Below are 15,141 nucleotides of genomic sequence, written 5' to 3' on the forward strand. Positions count from 1 at the left end.
TGTCCCAGGCTGCTGGGCGGTTTTCTCTTGTCCGCATCTCTAGCCAGCTGCCTGCCATCGGCCACTCTAAGATTCTGTGATACAGTGGTCCCACGTGGGATGTGCCTGTGTAGGCTCACCACCGGGAGGAGAGTCATGGCCACTCCGCCCTCCAGGGGACTGCGGCTCAGGGTAGGAGCCTCTCAGCCAGTGTCTGGACACAGGGTTCTGTGTCCTTGTTTGTTGTAAATCCCTTGGAGTTATCTCTAACATTTTTGAATGGACATCCCCGCCTCTGCATATTTATAATATAAATTATTTACCACATTAAAATCCAGGAATTACATTCTTAGAATGAGCAGGAGAACACTGGATGCCCCCCCAATGATCTATTACTTGGAGGATTTAAAATTCTAATGAGAAAACACTCACTATCCTCACCCTCTTGGGCGTCAGCACAAGGAGGGAATCAGCTGCATCCTTTATTTATCCCTCTGATTTTCCAGAACCTTTCCTTCCAGGAGAAATCTCTGGGCTCTTCGGGAGCTGTGAGTGGTGGCCGTCAGGTAAATCTGAGACTGAAAAGCAAGAGAAAGACAGAGGAGGAGATGAGAATCGGTGACGGGGAGAAGCAGGGGCGTCCACGTTCAATCGCAGGCTGAGAGTCTGGGTTAGTCTCCAGCGAAGCTAAGGACCACCAGGGTCTGGCCCCACTGGCCTTGTCACCTGGTGTGGGGACTGGGGACAGCCAACCCCCCATGGCCACTCTCAGAGAAATCAGGGAGGTGGGAGGGCACCCCTGAGAGCCGGATTGAAAATGGTCATGCTGTGAAGTAATAAGATGCCCTTTCAGAAAAGTGAAAACTGTTCTCTTGGTTCTCAGAGACTTGCAAATACTCTGTGTCCTTCTGGAGGCATGCCGAAGCCTTCAGCCTTTGAGGGCAGTAATGGGAGTGCATCTGGGCTCAAAACCATCCAGCACTCACTCCCTGAGGGTGCTGAGGATGACCCGTGTCCACCCCTCGGGTGCTGTGGGGCCTGAAATCCCCTGATCACCGAGGATGGGAGGGGCCGCACAGACACTCCACTGGACCACCGGTGGCCTGGCTGCTGGGCTACGGTCCTTTATCAGATACATGGTTTGCAAATATCTTGGGCCATTTTGGATGGTGGACTATCTTATTCCTTGCTCCTTTTATACACAACTGTTTTTCATTGAGGAAGTCCAATTCATCTATTTTGTCTTTTGTTGCTTGTGCTTTTGGTAGATCTAAGAAATCATGACCAAATCCAAGGTCATGAAGATTTACTCTCATGTTTTCTTCTAGGAGTTTTCTAATTTTGGTTCTTGCGTCTAGGCCTTTGGTCCATTTTGCATCTAGGCCTTTGGTTGATTTTGTATATGAGGTGGGGGGAGGTAAGGGTCCAACTTTACTCTTCTGCATGTGGGTATCCAGTTGTTCCAGAACCTGTGCTCACTGTTTGGGAGAAAATACCTGCAAATGACACGACCAACAAGGGTTTAATTCTGAAATATACAAACACCTCATACAATTCAAAAAAGAAAAAAAATCAAAAAATAGGCAGAAGGTCTAAATAGACATTTCTCCAAAGATATACAGATAGCCAATAGGCACCTGAAAAGACGTTCCACATCGCTAATTATTAGAGAATGCAAATCAAAACTACAGTGAGTTATCACCTTGTAGTAGTCAGAATGGCCATCATTAAAATGTCTAGAAATAAATGCTGGAAGGGGTGTGGAGAAAAGGGAACCCTCCTACACTACTGGTGGGAATGTAAATTGATGCAGCCGCTATGGGAAACCGTATGGAGGTTCCTCAAAACCTAAAAATAGAATTACCATATGAACCAGCAATCTCACTCCTGGGCACACATCCAGACAAAACTATAATTCGAAAAGATACGTGCACCCCAGCATTCACAGCAGCACTGTTCACAATAGCCAAGACACGGAAGCAACCTGAATGTCCCTCAACAGATGAATGGATATTGAAGATGTGGTACATATATACAATGGAACATTACTCAGCCATAAAACAGAATGAAATAATGCCATCTGCGGCTACATGGATAGACCTAGAGATTATCATACAAAGTGAAGTCAGTCAGACAGAGAACAATAAATACCATATGATATCACTTATATGTGGATTATAAAATGAGACCCAAATGAACCTATCTACAGAACAAAAACACACTCACAAATATAGAAAACAGACTTGTGGTTGTCAAGGTGAAGACAGCGGAGAGGGATGGATTGGGAGTTTGGGATTAGTAGCTGAAAATTATTATATATTGAATGGGTAGACAAGGTCTTCCCGCACAGCACAGGGAACTGTATTCAATACCCTGTACTTAACCATAATGGAAAAGAATATGAAAAATATATATATATGTATGTTTGTATATATGAATCACTTTGCTGTACAGTAGAAATTAACACAACATTGTATGTCAACTATACTTTAATATCAATTAGTTTGAAGGCACTTTTATAAATTAGGTCTTATTTCTCTTGTCCTTTCATCCTGGGACAAATGTTTAAGAGAAACTAACCTGGATTACTCCGGGATGAACTTGTATCACACAGAACTTTAATTGTTGGACAAACCATGAATACGAGTTACACCATGGGATGTCCTGACCCAATATGAAGTCTGTAAACCTTGTATCAAGCCTGCAGAATCCACTAAATTGGGAAATTCAAACTGAAATGAAGCCACCTATCCCATGACTTCTCCACAACTAGTTATACAACATCAATTGGAAACCATATACAATCAAATGAATGTAGACAAACAACTATAGCCTTCCTCTTTTTGCCTTTTAAATGAAGATGGTATTTAAGGTGATGTCTTGGGCCGTTTCAGGGTGTTACTCAATTTCCTGTGTATCTGCCATGCACACAGGAGGTACACATGTTAGTTAACTTGTTTGTGCAACTATATGAAGGTAGTTAATACCACAAAACTGTATACGTACAGTGAATTAAATGCTAAAGTCGTGTTTTGTATTCTTAATGACAATGAAAAAAAGTGCAGCGCTGATATTTGTTACAAAAATGAACATTGAAAATATTCTTAGTGAAAAAAGTCATACAGAAAAGGCCACCTAGATCCCATACTCATCTTGTCTGCTTCAAATCCATCAAGGTTGTCCAAATGAGGGAGAAACTCAATAATGGTTCCAGAAAAAGAAAACTGGATCAGGATGGAAAAGGACATTTTCATACAGTTGGGACAGTAGGTGAAAGTTGAAGTGGGGTTGAGTATTAAATTATAATGTGGACATCAGGATTTCTTCATTTAGGGGTTATGTGCTGGTTCCTTGGGCAAAACACACTGAGCATTTTGTATGAAGTGGCAAACGTGAGTACTTTTTGCCATTATTGCAACTTTTCAGTACATTTTAAATTACTGGGAAGTAAATTACTTTTCTAGACAACCATGTCAGTGTCATGCCAGAAAATCAGATAAGATGGACATCAAATTTTGTTATAGAGGCTAAGACTTACCCAGACCACGTTCAACCAAAGTTGTGATACTTATTTCCCTTGTCGGAGTCCGCATGATATGAAGAGGCACCGTGGGAAGAGTATATTAGTAGCTACCATCTCTTGGGTCCTGTGGATTACCTGGGATGCAGTAGAAACTGTGAGATTTTAGTATTGCAATTTTTCACATTACTTCAAAAAATATGCTAAAGAATAAATTCAGTAAAGTTGCAAAATATGGATCAATATACACAAATCAGTTTTGTTTCTATACACTAATAATGAACCACCAGCAAGAAAAATTAAGAAAACAATCCCATTTACAATTCCATCAAAAAGAATGAACTATTTAGCAATAAATTTAACCAACAACATGAAAGACCTATACTCAGAAAACTAAAGCATTGATAAAGAAACTGAAAACACAATAGAAAACAATACTCCATGCTCATTCATCAGAAAAAATTACTATTATTAAAACGTTTGGGATAGGGGGAAGATGTTGGAAGAGTAAGACACAGAGATCACCCTCCTCCCCACAGATAGACCAGAAATACATCTACACGTGGAACAACTGATACAGAACACCTACTGAACGCTGACAGAAGACCTCAGACCTCCCAAAAGGCAAGAAACTCCCCACGTACCTGGGTAAGACAAAAAAATAAATAAATAAACAGAGGCAAAAGACTAGGGACGGGCCTTGCACCAGTGGGAGGGAGCTGTGAAGGAGGAAAGGTTTCCACACACTAGGAAGCCCATTTGCGGGTGGAGACTGCGGGTGGTGGAGGGGGAAAGCTTCAGGGCTGCAGAGGAGAGTGCAGCCACAGGGTTGCGGAAGTTAAAGCGGAGAGATTCCCACACAGAGGATCGGTGCCAACCGGCACTCACCAGCCCAATAGGCTTGTCTGCTCCCCAGCCTGGGCGGGCGGGGCTGGGAGCGGAGGCTCGGGCTTCGATCGGAGCGCAGGGAGAGGACTGGGGTTGGCAGCATGAACACAGCCTGCAGAGGACTAGTGTACCACGGCTACTCGGGAGTCCGGGGAAAACTCTGGACCTGCCGAAGAGGCAAGAGACTTTTTCTTCGCTCTTTGTTTCCTGGTGCGTGAGGAGAGGGGATTCAGAGCGCTGCTTAAAGGAGCTCCAGAGACGGGTGTGAGCCGCGGCTAAGAGTGCGGACCCCAGAGACGGGCATGAGACGCTAAGGCTACTGCTGCCACCACCAAGAAGCCTGTGTGCGAGCACAGGTCACTATCCACACCCCCCTTCCGGGGAGCCTGTGCAGCCCGCCACTGCCAGGGTCCTGGGATCCAGGGACAACTTCCCCGGGAGAACACACGGTGCTTCTCAGGCTGGTGCAGCGTCACGGCATCCTCTGCCGCCGCAGGCCCACCCCACACTCCGTGCCCCTCTCTCCCCCATGGCCTGAGTGAACCTAGCCCCCCAATCAGCGGCTCTTTAACCCCGTCCTGAGCGAAGAACAGACGCCCTCTGGCGACCTACATGCAGAGGCGGACCAAATCCAAAGCTGAGCCCCGGGAGCTGTGTGAACAAAGAAGAGAAAGGGAAATCTCTCCCAGCAGCCTCAGAAGCAGCGGATTAATGCTCCACGATCAACTTGATGTACCCTGCATCTGTGGAATACCTGAATAGACAACGAATCATCCCAAATTGAGGAGGTAGACTGTGAGAGCAAGATTTATGATTTTTTCCTCTTTTCCTCTTTTTGTGTGTATGTGTATGCTTCTGTGTGAGATTTTGTCTGTATAGCTTTGCTTTCACCATTTGTCCCAGGGTTCAACCTGTCCATTTTGTTTGTTTGTTTTTTCTACTTTCTCAAAATTTTTTCTTAATAATTATTTTTTATTTTAATAACTTTATTTTATTTTACCTTGATTTATTTTATTTTCTATTGTCCTCTTTCTTTCTTTCATTATTTCCACTTTTTCTCTCTTTTATTCTGAGCTGTGTGGATGGAAGGCTCTTGGTGCTGCAGCCAGGAGTCAGTGATGTGCCTCTGAGGTGAGAGAGCCAACTTCAGGACACTGGTCCACAAAATACCTCCCAGCTCCATGTAATATCAAATGGCGAAAATCTCCCAGAGATCTCCACCTCAACACCAACACCCAGCTTCACTCAACGACCAGCAAGCTACAGTGCTGGACACCCTATGCTAAACAACTAGCAAGACAGGAACACAACCCCACCCATTAGCAGAGAGGCTGCCTAAAATCATAATAAGGCCACAGACACTCCAAAACACACCACCAGACGTGGACCTGCCCACCAGAAAGACAAGATCCAGCCTCATCCACCATAACACAGGCACTAGTCCCCTCCACCAGGAAACCTACACAACCCACTGAACCAACTTTAGCCACTGGAGACAGACACCAAAAACAACAGGAACTACGAAACTGCAGGCTGCAAAAAGGAGACCCCAAACCCAGTAAGATAAGTAAAATGAGAAGACAGAAAAACACACAGCAGATGAAGGAGCAAGATAAAAACCCACCAGACCTAACAAATGAAGAGGAAATAGGCAGTCTACCTGAAAAAGAATTCAGAATAATGATAGTAAAGATGATCCAAAATCTTGGAAATAGAATAGAGAAAATGCAAGAAACATTTAACAAGGACCTAGAAGAACTAAAGAGGACACAAGCAATGATGAACAACACAATAAATGAAATTAACAATACTCTAGATGGGATCAATAGCAGAATAACTGAGGCAGAAGAACGGATAAGTGACCTGGAAGATAAAATAGTGGAAATAACTACTGCAGAGCAGAATAAAGAAAAAAGAATGAAAAGAACTGAGGACAGTCTCAGAGACCTCTGGGACAACATTAAACACACCAACATTTGAATTATAGGGGTTCGAGAAGAACACAAAAAAGAAAGGGACTGAGAAAATATTTGAAGAGATTATAGTTGAAAACTTCCCTAATATGGGAAAGGAAATAGTTAATCAAGTCCAGGAAGCACAGAGAGTCCCATACAGGATAAATCCAAGGAGAAACACACCAAGGCACATATTAATCAAACTGTCAAAAATTAAATACAAAGAAAACATATTAAAAGCAGCAAGGGAAAAACAACAAATAACACACAAGGGAATCCCCATAAGGTTAACAGCTGATCTTTCAGCAGAAACTCTGCAAGCCAGAAGGGACTGGCAGAACATATTTAAAGTGATGAAAGAGAAAAACCTACAACCAAGATTACTCTACCCAGCAAGGGTCTCATTCAGATTTGATGGAGAAATTAAAACCTTTACAGACAAGCAAAGGCTGAGAGAGTTCAGCACCACCAAACCAGCTTTACAGCAAATGCTAAAGGATCCTCTCTAGACAAGAAACACAAGAGAAGGAAAAGACCTATAATAACGAACCCAAAACAATTTAGAAAATGGGAATAGGAACATACATATCGATAATTACCTTAAATGTAAATGGACTAAATGCTCCCACCAAAAGCCACAGACTGGCTGAATGGATACAAAAACAAGACCCATATATATGTTCTCTACAAGACACCCACTTCAGACGTAGAGACACATACAGACAGAAAGTGAGGGGATGGAAAAAGATATTCCATGCAAATGGAAACCAAAAGAAAGCTGGAGTAGCAATTCTCATATCAGACAAAATAGACTTTAAAATATAGACTAGTACAAGAGACAAAGAAGGACACTACATAATGATCAAGGGATCAATCCAAGAAGAAGATATAACAATTGTAAATATTTATGCACCCAACAGAGGAGCACGTCAATACATAAGACAAATACTAACAGCCATAAAAGGGGAAATCGACAGTAACATATTCATAGTAGGGGACTTTAACACCCCACTTTCACCAATGAACAGATCATCCAAAATGAAAATAAATAAGGAAACACAAGCTTTAAATGACACATTAAACAAGATGGACTTCACTGATATTTATAGGACATTCCATCCTAAAACAACAGAATACACATTTTTCTCAAGTGCTCATGGAACATTCTCCAGGATAGATCATATCTTGGGTCACAAATGAAGCCTCGGTAAATTTAAGGAAACTGAAATTGTATCAAGTATCTTTTCTGACCACAAAGCTATGAGACTAGATATCAATTACAGGAAAAGATCTGCAAAAAAAATACAAACACACGGAGGCTAAATAATACACTACTTAATAGCTAACTGATCACTGAAGATATCAAAGAGGAAATCAAAAAATACCTAGAAACAAATGACAGTGGAGACACGATGACCCAAAATCTATGGGATGCAGCAAAAGCAGTTCTAAGGGAGAAGTTTATAGCAATACAATCCTACCTTAAGAAACAGGAAACATCTCAAATAAACAACCTAACCTTGCACCTAAAGCAATTAGAGAAAGAAGAACCAAAAAAACCCCCAAAGTTAGCAGAAGGAAAGAAATCATAAAGATCAGATCAGAAATAAATGAAAAACAAATGAAGGAAATGATAGCAAAGATCAATAAAACTAAAAGCTGGTTCTTTGAGAAGATAAACAAAATTGATAAACAATTAGCGAGAATCATCAAGAAAATGAGGGAGAAGACTCAAATCAATAGAATTAGAAATGAAAAAGGAGAAGTAACAACTGACACTGCAGAAATAAAAAAGATCATGAGAGATTACTACAAGCAACTCTATGCCAATAAAATGGACAACCTGGAAGAAATGGACAAATTCTTAGAAATGCACAACCTGCCAAGGCTGAATCAGGAAGAAATAGAAAATATGAACAGACCAATCACAAGCACTGAAATTGAAACTGTGATTAAAAATCTTCTAAGAAACAAAAGCCAGGGACCAGATGGCTTCACAGGCGAATTCTATCAAACATTTAGAAAAGAGCTAACACCTATCCTTCTCAAACTCTTCCAAAATATAGCAGAGGGAGGAACACTCCCAAATTCATTCTACGAGGCCACAATAACCCCGATACCAAAACCAGACAAGGATGTCACAAAGAGAGAAAACGACAGGCCAATATCACTGATGAACATAGATGCAAAAATCCTCAACAAAACACTAGCAAACAGAATCCAACAGCACATTAAAAGGATCCTACACCATGATCAAGTGGGGTTTATTCCAGGAATGCAAGGATTCTTCAATATACGCGAATCTATCAATGTGATACACCATATTAACAAATTGAAGGAGAAAAACCATATGATCATCTCAATAGATGCAGAGAAAGCTTTTGACAAAATTCAACACCCATTTATGATTAAAACCCTCCAGAGAGTAGCCATAGAGGGAACTTTCCTCAACATAATAAAGGCCATATATGACAAACCCACAGCCAACGTCTTCCTCAATGGTGAAAAACTGAAAGCACTTCCACTCAGATCAGGAACAAGACAAGGTTGCCCACTCTCACCACTCTTACTCAACATAGTTTTGGAAGTTTTAGCCACAGCAATCAGAGAAGAAAAAGAAATAAAAGGAATCCAAATCGGAAAAGAAGTAAAGCTGTCACTGTTTGTAAATGACATGATACTATACATAGAGAATCCTAAAGATGCTACCAGAAAACCACTAGAGCTAATCAATGAATTTGGTAAAGCAGCAGGACACAAAATTAATGCACAGAAGTCTCTGGCTTTCCTACACACTAATGATGAAAACATCTGAAAGTAAAATCAAGAAAACACTCCCATTTACCATTGCAACAAAAAGAATAAAATATCTAGGAATAAACCTACCTAAGGAGAAAAAAGACCTGTATGCAGAAAATTATAAGACACTGATGAAAGAAATTAAGGATGATACAAAGAGATGGAGAGATATACCATGTTCTTGGATTGGAAGAATCAACATTGTGAAAATGACTCTACTACCCAAAGCAATCTATAGATTCAATGCAATCCCTATCAAACAATCACTGGCATTTTTCACAGAACTAGAACAAAAAATTTCACAACTTGTATGGAAACATAAAAGACCCTGAATACCCAAAGCAATCTTGAGAACGAAAAACGGAGCTGGAGGAATCAGGCTCCCTGACTTCAGACTATACTACAAAGCTACAGTAATCAAGACAGTATGGTACTGGCACAAAACCGGAAAGATAGATCAATGGAACAGGATAGAAAGCCCAGAGATAAACCCATGCACATATGGTCACCTTATCTTTGATAAAGGAGGCAGGAATGTACTGTGGAGAAAGGACAGCCTCTTCAATAAGTGGTGCTAGGAAAACTGGACAGGTACATATAAAAGTATGAGATAATATCACTCCCTATCACCATACGCAAAAATAAGCTCAAAATGGATGAAAGACCTAAATGTAAGGCCAGAAGCTATCAAACTCTTAGAGGAAAACATAGGCAGAACACTCTATGACATAAATCACAGCAAGATCCTTTTTGACCCACCTCCTAGAGAAATGGAAATAAAAACAAAAATAAACAAATGGGACCTAATGAAACTTCAAAGCTTTTGCACAGCAAAGGAAACTATAAACGGGACCAAAAGACAACCCTCTGAATGGGAGAAAATATTTGCAAATGAAGCAACTGAAAAAGGATTAATCTCCAAAATTTACCAGCAGCTCATGCAGCTCAGTAACAAAAAAAAACAAACAACCCAATCCAAAATTGGGCAGAAGACCTAAATAGACATTTCTCCAAAGAAGATATACAGACTGCCAACAAACACATGAAAGAATGCACAACACCATTAATCGTTAGAGAAATGCAAATCAAAACTAGAATGAGATACCATCTCATACCAGTCAGAATGGCCATCACCAAAAAATCTAGAAACAATAAATGCTGGAGAGGGTGTGGAGAAAAGGGAACACTCTTGCACTGCTGGTGGGAATGTGAATTGGTACAGCCACTATGGAGAACAGTATGGAGGTTCCTTAAAAAACTACAAATAGAACTACCATATGACCCAGCAATCCCACTACTGGGCATATATCCTGAGAAAACCATAATTCAAAAAGAGTCATGTACCAAAATGCTCATTGCAGCTCTGTTTACAATAGCGAGGAGATGGAAACAACCTAAGTGTCCATCATCGGATGTATGGATAAAGAAGATGTGGCACATATATATAGTGGAAAATTACTCAGCCATAAAAAAAATGAAACTGAGCGATCTGTAATGAGCTGGATGGACCTAGAGTCTGTCATACAGAGTGAAGTAAGTCAGAAGGAGAAAGACAAATACCGTATGCTGACATATATATATGGAACTTAAGGAAAAAAAATATGATGAAGAACCTAGGGGTAAGACAGGAATAAAGACACTGACCTACTAGAGAATGGACTTGAGGATATGGGGAGGGGGAAAGGTAAGCTGTGAAAAAGTGAGAGAGTGGCATGGACATATATACACTACCAAGCGTAAAATGGATAGCTAGTGGGAAGCAGCCGCATAGCACAGGGAGATCAGCTCGGTGCTTTGTGACCACCTAGAGGGGTGGGATAGGGAGGGTGGGAGGGAGGGAGACGCAAGAGGGAAGAGATATGGGAACATATGTATAACTGATTCACCTTGTTATAAAGCAGAATCTAAAACACCACTGTAAAGCAATTATACTCCAATAAAGATGTAAAAAAAATAGTTTATTCTACCTAAAGCAATCAACAGACAGTGCCAGGAAAAGTAAACACCAGTCTCCAAAGAACGACACTGGTCACCATCTACACTGCACATAAAACTAACTAAAAGTGCACAGTAATCCACATTAAACCCTTTCTCTCCTGAGTCCCCTGAAGATGCACCCCACCCAGCCAGCAGTCAGCTGCACAGGAAGATTCTCCACACTTGCTCATTTTTTCCTCTTGTGGAGTCTCCTCACCAGTGGTTCCTGAGAAAACCCAGCTCCTGTCAGTGTGAACAATGCCTCATGGTCCAGAAACCTAGGCTCTGACAGGAGACAAAGCTCCTGTCTGCTTGTCACAGAGCAAAGTCTGTGGGCAGGGTGCACCTGTGCCCCCAGGGTCACACAGGTGGGTTCGGCGCCCCCTGTGGGATGTGAGAAAATTGCCGGGAGGGCCGCACTCACAAACCCAGAGGCCTCATCTGGGAGGCAGTTCTGCTGTATATACTAAGTTTGGAAATCCAAACTGAAATGGAGCCAAGTATCTCACTGTATCTTCTCAAAAGATGGTTAAGGAGCAATTAATTACAAACCATATGTAATGAAATGAATGTAGACACAAACTTTACAACTTAAACCAAAATTCACTCAAAATGCCCATAGCCAAATTTAAATTACCAAACTATAAAAATCCTAGGGAAAAAAAAAGATAATCTACATGACTTTGGGTCTGGTGACCTTATTCAGAAAACCAGAAGACAAACCACAAACTGCAAGAAACTATTTCCAAAACACATATCTGATAAAGGATTTGTACTCAAATTATGCCAACAACGCCATTAAAATCTGGTAAAGATTGAAACACACACCTGGCCCAAGAAGATAAACAGGCAGTAAATAAGTATACAAGAATAAACTCAAGATGCTGGTGGAATGCATGTACAACCAACTTTGAAAGACAGTTTGGCAGATTTTTCCAAATCAAAAAGTCTCACCTTAGGATCCAAGAAGTGTACCTCTTGTATTTAAACAACTGCTTTGAAAAACTGTATTCAAACCAAAACTAGCATCAAGTAATGCACAGCAGCTCTATTCATAATGGTTAAAAACTTAAAGATATCAGGATGTCCTTCTGTAGATGAATTCATAAGCAAATTAGGGCACATACATGTCAAGGGGAGCAGAATACACCACCCCAAAATATGCCCATTTGACAAAAGGATTATTTTGGACTGATTAATTTAAGAAACAGCAGATCCAGGAGAATCTTTCAAAACCAAGTAGAAAATGCCCTTTTAGGAGGTAAATTTACATTTATTAAGGATATCTCCATTTGTAACGGTATGTCCCTCTCTGGACCAGGAATTGAATGATGACTAAATATCAAGGAAAGCTTGTTGGGACTTCCCTGCTGGTCCAGTGGTTAACACCCCATGTTCCCAATGCAGGGGACCAGGGTTCAATCCCTGGTCAGGGAACTAGATCCCGCATGCTGCAATTAAGAGCCCGCATGCCGCAACTAAAGATTCCACAGGCCGCAACTAAGACCCGGTGCAGCCAAATAAATAAATGTTTTTTTTAAAAAAAAAAAAGCTTGTCAATGAAATAGGCCTGGATGTAAACCTGTGTAACAACCTTACCCTTGTTTACTGGGCTTTGCCTAATAACATCCCTTAAATGGTTGCCTCCATTCCCTAACATCTTTTTTTTGTTCTCAGCAGAAGTATTTAAGGTAACGGCTTGGGCCATCTCAGGGAGTGACTCAGTTCCTGGGTATCTTTCAAGTATACAGGAGGTATGCATGGTATATATTAAACTTCTGATTGTTTTCTCCAGTTCGTCTCTTTTCAATTACAAGGGGGATCTCAACAAAGAACATAGAAGTGTAGAGGGAAAATTATTTTTCCTCTCATATATATGCAGTGCAATAGTATTCAGAGATATAAAGGAATGGATCATCAACCCGTGCCCCCCCCCAAAAAAAAATAATACATGCATCTAACACTTACATTGCTAAGTGAAAGAATCCAGTCTGAAGTGCTACACAGTGTATGACCTCATTTATATGACATTCTAGAAAAGGCAAAACTGACATGGTAAACAGTTTACAGAATATGTGCTTGAAAATAGTCCATATGATACTTCAGTGGTGAATACCTGTCACTGCATTTGGCTATACCCACAGATTTTTACAACCCAACAAGTAATTTACAATCTATTCAAACTTAACTACTTAGGATATGGGAGTGTCAAAAACTGGGATACAGAATGTAACAAAGAATCTAACTGATTCAGAAATGTATGAAAAAACTCACTGTTGGTAGTGGGACAAATGGGCTGACCTAAGTTAACTTTGGAAATGTACAGAATCTTTAGGCCAAAGACAAAATGTGCCATACACACACAGGGGACTCTATGTTCTTTCCCATGAGGGGTAGCAGCTAACAGTACTGAAACTACTATATCAGTCATCAAATGGAACAAGCACTGAATTTAATAAATGACAAATGGTGGAAGCCAGGTTTCTTACCAATGGAGTTGGATGTTACAGTCAAACAAAGGGAGAAGGTTACAATATCCATGTCATAACAGATCTGCTTGGAGATATCAGTATAAACTATCTTTAGCCTACACATAGTTCCACATGGAAATCTTTGTAATTATGTGTATATGCATAGGCTGGGATACATGCATATATGTCTATGTACTGTCAGCTGAGCATATTTAGCTCCCACATGTAAGTTTTTAATACCATTCTCTAATAAAAGGAACAAGGGCTCTCTGAAGAAAGGGCTGATGGTAGGACTGAGACAGTAAATATATGAAGCAGGATAATCTTAAAATATCAGAAAGTAAAGAAGTACCAAAAATTTTTTAAACCCACAAAAGAAAAAATATGTAAAATGAAAACAAGAGCAAATGGAAGAAGCTCTCAACAGCCAAAGCAAGAATGAACTAAGCAGTCTAATAATGTAGTGCTGGATTATAACCAAAAGTTTACAATAATTATTCACGTGTCCAAACTGGTATAAATAAATTACATAGTTTTTGATGAATGGTGTTAAATAGAAATCTCCTATGCAGAAAGCTTCTAAACAATGTATATAGCAAGTCAGCTCTCCATCAAGGATGTGAAGCTAACCCCTCTCTCCTCAAGCGTGGCTTCTGCATTATGACTGCCTCCTACATAAGACACACAGGATGGACATGGGAAAAAATTAACCTCACTGTGGGAAAACCTGACAAACATTACCTCAGCTAGGTGACCAAAATTAAGAATATAAGGGAGAAGTTCCCTTAAGAGCCTGTCCTCTTGATATATAGTGAAGAGGAAGCACTTCACATCTGTGGTCTGCTTTTGCAAAGCCAAGTCTAACCACGACAAAACCACCAAGCAAATCCCAGCGCCCGGCAGTCTATACAATACCTGAGCAGCCCTCCTCCACGCTGTCAAGGTCATGGAAACAAGGAGAATCTGAGCAACTGTCAGAGCCCAGAAGAGACTAAACAGACATGATGACCCCATGTCCTCGGAGACCCTGGAACAAGGAAAGGTATAACAAAGGGAACGTGAATAGAGACTTCAGTTAATAGTAAAGTATCAGTACATTGTTCATTATTTGTCATGATTCTGTAGAAAATTAGACAGGAACAATTAAACGTCAAAATAAGAGAGACTTACTGTAACAAACTGGAAATCTAGAGGAAAAGGGGGATTTCTTTGTAAAAACACATTACCAAAATGGACCCTAAATGAAGGAAAACACAAAAAGGCCAATTAACCACTGAGGAAAGACAGAGCTGTTTGCCAGCTCCCCTAGTTTATGACCCCACCCAGTGTCTTCACCTACCCCAGCCACGCCTACCCAGTGAGGACACCTGAGGAAGGGTCAGGGATTATTGACTCAGATGTATCAACCAGGACTTTTTCTTTTCCCAGTGACTGGACACACTTATGGAAATAAAATAAATTAGTATTTATTGTAAGGGTAGAAATAAGTTAATACTTACAAGTGGCAAGTTGAAGAATGGGTTTGGACCTGGCAGGTCCAGGGGCTCACACT

The 15,141-nt window shown here is 40.7% G+C and overlaps 1 long non-coding RNA gene across 3 annotated transcripts in view; it reads right to left on the reverse strand.

Moving 5' to 3' along the window:
• Positions 1 to 274: 274 nt before the first annotated feature.
• Positions 275 to 15,141, reverse strand: part of LOC137216208 (uncharacterized) — a 33,142-nt gene continuing 18,275 nt past the window's right edge. Inside the window, exons 3-5 of one of the 3 annotated variants that reach the window (XR_010939630.1) lie at positions 14,505 to 14,616; positions 3,518 to 3,637; positions 275 to 557 (exon numbers count right to left, since the gene is read on the reverse strand). This is a non-coding gene — a long non-coding RNA (uncharacterized lncRNA). Of the gene's footprint in view, positions 558 to 3,517; positions 3,655 to 14,504; positions 14,617 to 15,141 lie in introns of all 3 variants that reach the window. The other 2 variants (XR_010939633.1, XR_010939632.1) reach the window with 2 other exon arrangements.

The sequence above is a fragment of the Pseudorca crassidens genome, chromosome 21, assembly GCF_039906515.1.
Source record: "Pseudorca crassidens isolate mPseCra1 chromosome 21, mPseCra1.hap1, whole genome shotgun sequence".
In the NCBI taxonomy this organism is placed as follows: Eukaryota; Metazoa; Chordata; class Mammalia; order Artiodactyla; family Delphinidae; genus Pseudorca; species Pseudorca crassidens.